Here is a 7,984-nt window from a genome sequence, read left to right on the forward strand (position 1 = left end):
CGGATGAAACTTTCTAGATTTAGGTAATTCAATTAATTTATCAGTATGCGTGACCAGTATGCGTCTCCCGTTCGAAAGGACGACATCTATAAATATGCATGTCTTTGCATATTTATAACCGCCATCCTTTCGAATTGTCCAACATTATCCATGGACAGCCCGAGTATGTGTAGATTGGGTTCGTTTTCCCGTATGCTGTGCTCTGGATCCGATGCGGAATTTCGTCAGTGCCTCCCTGTTGTTCTCCGGATGCACATCCTCTCTGTTTATTGCGGAGACGTGTATCAGGAGAACAGCGGGGGGGTGCTGCCGAAATTTTGCGTTGGATCCGGAGCAGAGCATGGGAAAACGAACCAAATCTACACATACTCGGGTGGGATTAGGACCTATCTTTACCTATTAGCGTGTAGGTTGCCTCGACGTAATAAAAATGGCGAACCTGATTAACCGATGAATATAAATGCTAAATTATATATAAATATATTTCTTCTGTCTTTAGTAGCTACGCAAGATGAGTGATCGTGCGTGGATGTATACCGGTCACCCTAGTCAGAAAGAGATGACGAAAGAATGGTTTTTAAAAACAAAGGAATTTGTGAAAGCCGCATTCGCAAATGGCCAGGAAAGAAACTATTGCCCCTGTCCTGGATGCGACAACTATAAAAAGACGACATAGGCTGTAATGATTAAACACCTGCAGAGGAGGGGTTTTAAGCCTAATTATACGGTGTGGACATTTCATGGTGAGTCTATACAACGCACAAGAGCTGAGGTGGTCCGTCGTCGCACGGACGAGCATGGTACCGGGATCGAAGACATGGTGCAACACTTTGATGATGCTCGAGATTCGGAAGATGAGATGGAGGAATCTGCAAAGGCCTTTTATGAAATGTTGGAGTCTTCAAAACGTCCTCTCCATGAGCACACTGAGCTCTGTTAGTTGGATGCAATTGCACAAGTAATGGCTCTGAAGGCTCAGTTCAACTTGGGAAGAGAATGCTACGACGCGATGATGACACTATTTGGACGTTTCCTACCCAAAGGCCATGTCATGCCTGCAAACCTGTACCAGTCGGACAAAATACTTCGTGTACTTAAGATGCCCTATGAGAAGATAGATGCATGTGAGAAAGGATGTGTCTTATTTAGGAAGGAGTATGCACACTTGGACTATTGTCCCAATTGCGAGTCTTGCAGGTATCTTCTGGTAGACAACGGTATGGGTGAGAAGAGGCAGACCAAAATCGCAGTTAGTGTTCTTCGGTATATGCCAATCGTACCAAGACTTCAACGTCTTTTCATGGTCGAAGAGACAGCTAGACAGATGACATGGCACAAATTGGGCAAAAGAACCGAACTAGATGCGGATGGGAATAAGATGATGGTACACACATCGGATGGGGAAGCGTGGAAACATTGCGATGGATTGCATCAGGATAAAGCGGTAGATCCAAGGAATCTTCGAGTCTGCGCCGCCACGGATGGTTTTATTCCCTTCGGCATGACGGCAACCCAATACAGTTGTTGGCCTGTATTTGTCATTCCACTCAATCTCCCCCCCCCCCGGGCAGATTATGCAAAGATAGAACATATTTCTGACGTTGATAATTCCAGGGCCCAATTATCCAGGGAAGAATATGAATGTGTACCTGCAACCGCTTAAGGATGAATTGGAAGAAGCTTGGGAAAATGGGGTCAAGACATACGATGCCGCTAGAAAAGAAAACTTCAAAATGCATGTGTGGTACATGTACTCTATGCATGACTTGCCAGTGTATGCGCTATTCTCTGGATGGTGTGTGCATGGAAGGTTCCCGTGCCCCCAATGCATGGCAGCTCTTCAGTTTCATTGGTTGCAGGAGGGTCGGAAGTATTCTTGCTTTGACTTGCATAGACAGTTCCTGGATCCTGACCATCAGTTCAGAAAAGACAAGAAGAACTTTACCAAAGGTAAAGTTGTCAAAAACTTGGCACCACCTGCATTCACAGGCCAACAGATCCTGGATCAGCTAAACGCCCTCGAGCCTGATCCAGAGCGTCCAAGGTATTTCAAGGGGTATAATTCAAAACATGCCTGGACTCACAAGCCATGCTTGTGGGATCTGCCTTACTTCAAAGACCACCTTCTTCCACACAATATCGACATGATGCACACTGAAAAGAATATTGGAGAGGCTATTTTTGGTACATTGTTCGACATAGATGGGAAGACAAAGGATAATATTAAGGCTAGAGTCGATCAAGAGACACTATGTCATAGACCGTTACAAAACATGCGAGAAGGCAAAGGAAAGCAGAAGTGGTCGAAGCCAGAGGCCTGGTTCAATCTTGGAAAGCCAGCTATGAGGGAAATTATCTTGTGGGTCAAAATGCACTTGATGTTCCCTGATGGGTATGCAGCGAATCTAAAGAGGGGAGCGAGTCTTGAAAAATTAAAAATCTTTGGTCTCAAGAGTCATGATTGGCACATATGGCTAGAGCGGGTAATGCTGGTGATGTTACGTGGCTTTATTCCTGAGGATGAATGGCTAGTACTGGCGGAGCTGAGCTATTCCTTCCGTGTTCTTTGTGCGAAAGAATTGTCGCCTCGCGTGGTAGAAGACATGGAGGAGTTTGCACCGGAGTTGTTGTGCAAGTTAGAGAAGATCTTTCCACCGGGCTTCTTTCATATTATCCTTGCAATTGCTTTAATTTCCCCAACAATGACATAATTAGTCCATTTAGCTCCAAAATACCATAATAAGCTCAAAATGGCATAAGAACCTTGGTTAGCTCATTAATATTATATCTTAGCTTGTTTTCCTCTAAAATGGGATAATTAGCCCATTTAGCTCAAAAAAGACATAATTAGGTAATTTAGCTCCAACAAGAGGAGAAGAGGAGAAGAAATAGGCAAAATGAAAAGAAAGAAGAAGAAGAAGAAGAAGAGAAGAAGCAGAAGGAGGAGGAGGAGGAGGAGGAGGAGGAGAAGGCCAAGGACCTTCTATCCTTCTCCTCCTCCTCCTCCTCCTTCTTAATTTCTTCTTCTCCTCCTCCTCCTCCTCCTCCTCTTTCTTCTCCTCTTTCATATTATCCTTGCTTTAATTAACCCAACAATGACATAACTAGCCCATTTAGCTCCAAAATACCATAATAAGCTCAAAATGGCACAAGAACCTTGGTTAGCTCATGGATATTATATACTTAGCTTGTTTTCCTCTAAAATGACATAATTGGAATTTTTAGCTCAAAAAAGACATAATTAGGTAATTTAGCTCCAACAAGAGGAGAAGAGGAGAAGAAATAGGCAAAATGAAAAGATAGAAGAAGAAGAAGAGATGAAGAAGAAGAAGGAGGAGGATGAGGAGGAGGAGGAGAAGGCCAAGGACCTTCTATGCTTCTCCTCCTTCTCCTTCTCCTCCTCCTCCTCCTTCTTCTTGATTTCTTCTTCTTATCCTCCTCCTCCTCCTCTTTTTTATCCTCTTTCATATTATCCTTGCTTTAATTAACCCAACAATGACATAATTAGCCCATTTAGCTCCAAAATACCATAATAAGCTCAAAATGGCATAAGAACCGTGGTTAGCTCAAAAAGAAGGAGAAGGAAGAAGAAGAAGAAGAAGAAGAAGAAGAGAAGAAGAAGAGATGGAGAAGGAGAAGAAGAAGAAGGAGGAGGACAAGAAGAGAAAAAGAAGGAGAAGGAGGAGGAGAAGAAGGAGAAGGAGCCCTCCTTCTTCTCCTTCTTGTTCTCTCCTTCTTCTCCTCGTTCTTCTCCTTCTTCTTCTCTTCTTTTTTCTTCTTCTCCTCCTCCTTCTCCTTCTCCTTCCCCTTCCCCTCCTCCTCCTCATCCTTCTTGTTTTTCTTCTGCTTGTTCTCTTCTTGCTTCTTCTCTTTCTTGTTCAATTTAGCTTATTTGTCACATATATGTTCTTCTTCTTCTTCTTCTGACTTTCTTATTCCCATTTTGCAGATTGGATGTACTACATGCATGGAAGCTGGCGTTGGAGTGCTTTACTTTCCATTTTTATTTGAGTTGATGAACAATGTGTTGGTTCTTTGTATGTGTTGATGAACAATGTGTTGATGAACAATATATGTGAAACTATATGTATGTATATATGGATGAAACTTTGTATGTGTTGGTTCTTTTGATATATGGGATGTACGTTGATGAACAAATGGCATTGATGAGCTTTATATGTATATCATATATGTGTTGTGATCTATTTATGATATATGTGCTATGAATTATATGTATATGTGCTGTGAAATAGAAAAAATAAATAAAAATGTGACAATATAGGCTCTTTGCCGTCTGCCAGCTGATGGCAAAGGCCTTTGCCGTCAGCTAGCCGACGGCAAAGGTGCCACGTGGCGCCCAGCTGTGCAACCTGGGCAGTAGCAGCTGGCCATATAGTCTCTTTGCCGTCTGCTTCCTGGGGGGCAGACGGCAAAGAAGAGGGCACAGAGGAGGGGGCAGACAGCAAAGAGTGGAGAGAGGGGGGAGGGGAGGACCCGGCAGACGGCAAAGATGGTCCTGGAAGCAGACGACAAAGATGGAGGGGAGGGGAGGGGAGGAGAAGGCGGACGGCAAACATTGACGGGGAGGCAGACGGCAAAGATTCATGGGGAGGCAGACGGCAAAGGCTCCGTTAACCCCTAACGGAGGCAACGCGTGTCGGCTGCCGTCTCAAACGCTTTGCTGACTGCTCCTAAGGAAAGCTGACGGCAAAGCTCTTTGCCGTCCGCTTTGGGGGCGCAGACGGCAAAGAAGGTCCTATGCCGTCGTAGGCTGACGCAGAAATTTTGCCGGCCGTGACAATCTTTGCCGTTTGTGGTATTGTCTTTGCCGTCCGGGATATTGTCTTTGCCGTCTGTGATGGCAGATGGCAAAGAAGGTGATTCCTGTAGTGAAAGTGCGATCACGACGTTCATACACTCTGTTACGTTGTGGTGTGCGAGGCGGCGTCAGTTGTGAAATAATTCCACACTTCCTTAGGTGTGTGCCAAACTCGTGACTCAAATATTCTCCTCCACGATCAGATCATAGACACTTTATTTTTCTGTCACGTTGATTCTCAACCTCACTCTAAAATTCCTTGAACTTTTCAAACTTCTCAGATTTGTGCTTCATCAAGTAGATATACCCATACCTACTCAAATCATCGGTGAGAGTGAGAACATAACGATAGCCACCGCGAGCTTCAACGTTCATTGGACCACACACATCAGTATGTATTGTTTCCAATAAGTCGGTTGCTCTCTCCATTATCCGTGAGAATGGAGTCTTAGTCATCTTGCCCATGAGGCACGGCTCGCATGTGTCAAAGTCAAGAGACTCTAACAGTCCATCAATATGGAGTTTCTTCATGCGCTTAACACCAATAAGACCAAGGCGGCAGTGCCACAAGTATGTGGGATTATCAATATCAAATTTGCATCTTTTGGTATTCACACTATGAATATGTGTAACATCACGATCGAGATTCATTAAGAATAAACCATATACCAGCGAAGCATGACCATAAAACGTATCACTCATATAAATAGAACAACCATTATTCTCTGACTTAAATGAGTAGCCGTCTCGCATTAAGCAAGACCCTGATACAATATTCATGCTCAAAGCTGGTACTAAATAACAATTATTAAGGTTTAAAACTAATCCTGATGGTACATGTAGATGTAGCGTGCCGACGGCGATCACATCGACCTTGGAGCCATTCCCGACGCACATCGTCACCTCGTCCTTGGACAGTCTCCGTTTATTCCGCAGTTCCTGCTTTGAGTGGAAAATCTGAGCAACAACACCGGTATCAAATACCCAGGAGCTACTACAAGCGCTGGTAAGGTACACATCAATAACATGTATATCATATATACCTTTAATGTTTCCGGCCTTCTTGTCCGCTAAGTACTTGGGGCAATTCCGCTTCCAGTGACCTTTTCCCTTGCAATAGGAGCACTCAGTGTCAGGCTTGGGTCCATTCTTTTTCTTCTTCCCGGTATCTGGCTTACCGGGCACGGCAACGGCCTTGCCGTCTTTCTTGAAGTTCTTCTTACCCTTGCACTTGTTGAAACTTGTGGTCTTATTGACCATCAACACTTGATGCTCTTTCTTGATTTCTACTTCTGCAGACTTCAACATCGAGTACATCTCGGGAATGGTCTTCTCCATCCCTTGCATGTTGTAGTTCCGCACAAAACCTTTGTAGCTTGGTGGGAGAGACTGGAGGATTCTGTCAATTACAATGTCATCCAGAAGTTCAACTCCAAGTGAAGTCAGACGACCATGTAACCTAGACATTCTGAGTATATGCTCACTAACAGAACTATTCTCCTCCATCTTACAGCTAAAGAACTTGTTGGAGACTTCAGATCTCTCGACACGGGCATGAGCTCGTAAAACTAGTTTCAGCTCCTGGAACATCTCATATGCTCCGTGTTGCTCAAAACGCCTTTGGAGCCCCGTTCCCAAACTATATAACATGCCACACCTAACCAGAGAGTAGTCATCACTCCGTGTCTGTCAGACGTTCTCAATGTCCTGGGCCGCTGCGGGAGCAGGAGGGTCACCTAGCGGCGCATTAAGGACATAAGGCTTTTTAGCTTCTTTGAGGATGAGCTTCAAGTTGCGGACCCAGTCCGCATAGTTGCTTCCATCATCTTTCAACTTGTTTTTCTCTAGGAATGCGTTGAAATTGAGGTTAACAGATGCGTTGGCCATTGGATCTACAATATTTGTAAAGAAAACTTTTAGACTAAGTTCATGAAAATTAAGTTCGTTTAATCAAATTATGTATGAACTCCCACTTAAATCGACATCCCTCTAGTCATCTAAGTGATACATGATCCACGTCGACTAACCCGTGTCCGATCATCACGTGAGACAGACTAGTCGTCATGGTGAGCAACTTCATGTTGATCGTACTCAACCATACGACTCATGTTCGATCTTTCGGTCTCTTGTATTCGAGGTCATGTCTGTACATGCTAAGCTCGTCGAGTCTACCTAAGTGTTTCGCGTGTGTAAATCTGGCTTACACCCGTTGTATGCGAATGTTAGAATCTATCACACCCGATCATCATGTGGTGCTTCGAGACAATGATCCTTCGCAATGGTGCACACTTAGGGGAATACGTTCTTGAATTTTTATGAGGGATCATCTTATTATGCTACCGTCGTTCTAAGCAATAAGATGAAAAACATGATAAACATCACATGCAATCATATAGTGACATGATATGGCCATTATCATCTTTTCTCTTTCGATCTCCATCTTCGGGCATCGCATGATCATCATTGTCACCGGCGTGACACCATGATCTCCATCATCGTGTCTCTGTGAAGTCTCCACGCCAACTACTACTACTACTATAGCTAACCGTTAGCAATGAAGTAAAAGTAGTAAACACATGGCGTTGCATCTCATACAATAAATTAAGACAACTCCTATGGATCTTGCTGGTTGTCATACTCAACGACATGCAAGTCGTGAATCCTATTACAATAACTTGATCATCTCATACATCACACATGTAACATCACGTCACATCACATCACATGTCAAACCCTGCAAAAACAAGTTAGACGTCCTCTAATTGTTCTTGCAAGTTTTAAGTGGCTGATTTGGGTTTCTAGCAAGAACACGTGACAGCCACAATGATGATATTCCAAAGCTATCTACCCTTCATAAGGACCCTTTTCGTCAAATCCAATCCGACTAGAGTGGGAAAGACAGACACCCGCTAGCCACCTTTATGCATAGTGTGCATGTCGGCCGGTGGAACCTGTCTCACGTAAGCGTACGTGTCAGGTCGGTCCAGGCCGCTTCATCCCACAATACCGCCGGAAAAGAATAAGACTAGTAGCGGCAAGCAATTGACAAATCAGCGCCCACAACCTTTTGTGTTCTACTCGTGCATGGAATCTACGCATAGAAAACCTGGCTCGGATGACACTGTTAGGTAACGTAGCATGAATTCAAAATTATCCTACGCCATA

This window comes from Hordeum vulgare, chromosome 6H (genome assembly GCF_904849725.1).
Source record: "Hordeum vulgare subsp. vulgare chromosome 6H, MorexV3_pseudomolecules_assembly, whole genome shotgun sequence".
Lineage (NCBI taxonomy): Eukaryota > Viridiplantae > Streptophyta > Magnoliopsida > Poales > Poaceae > Hordeum > Hordeum vulgare.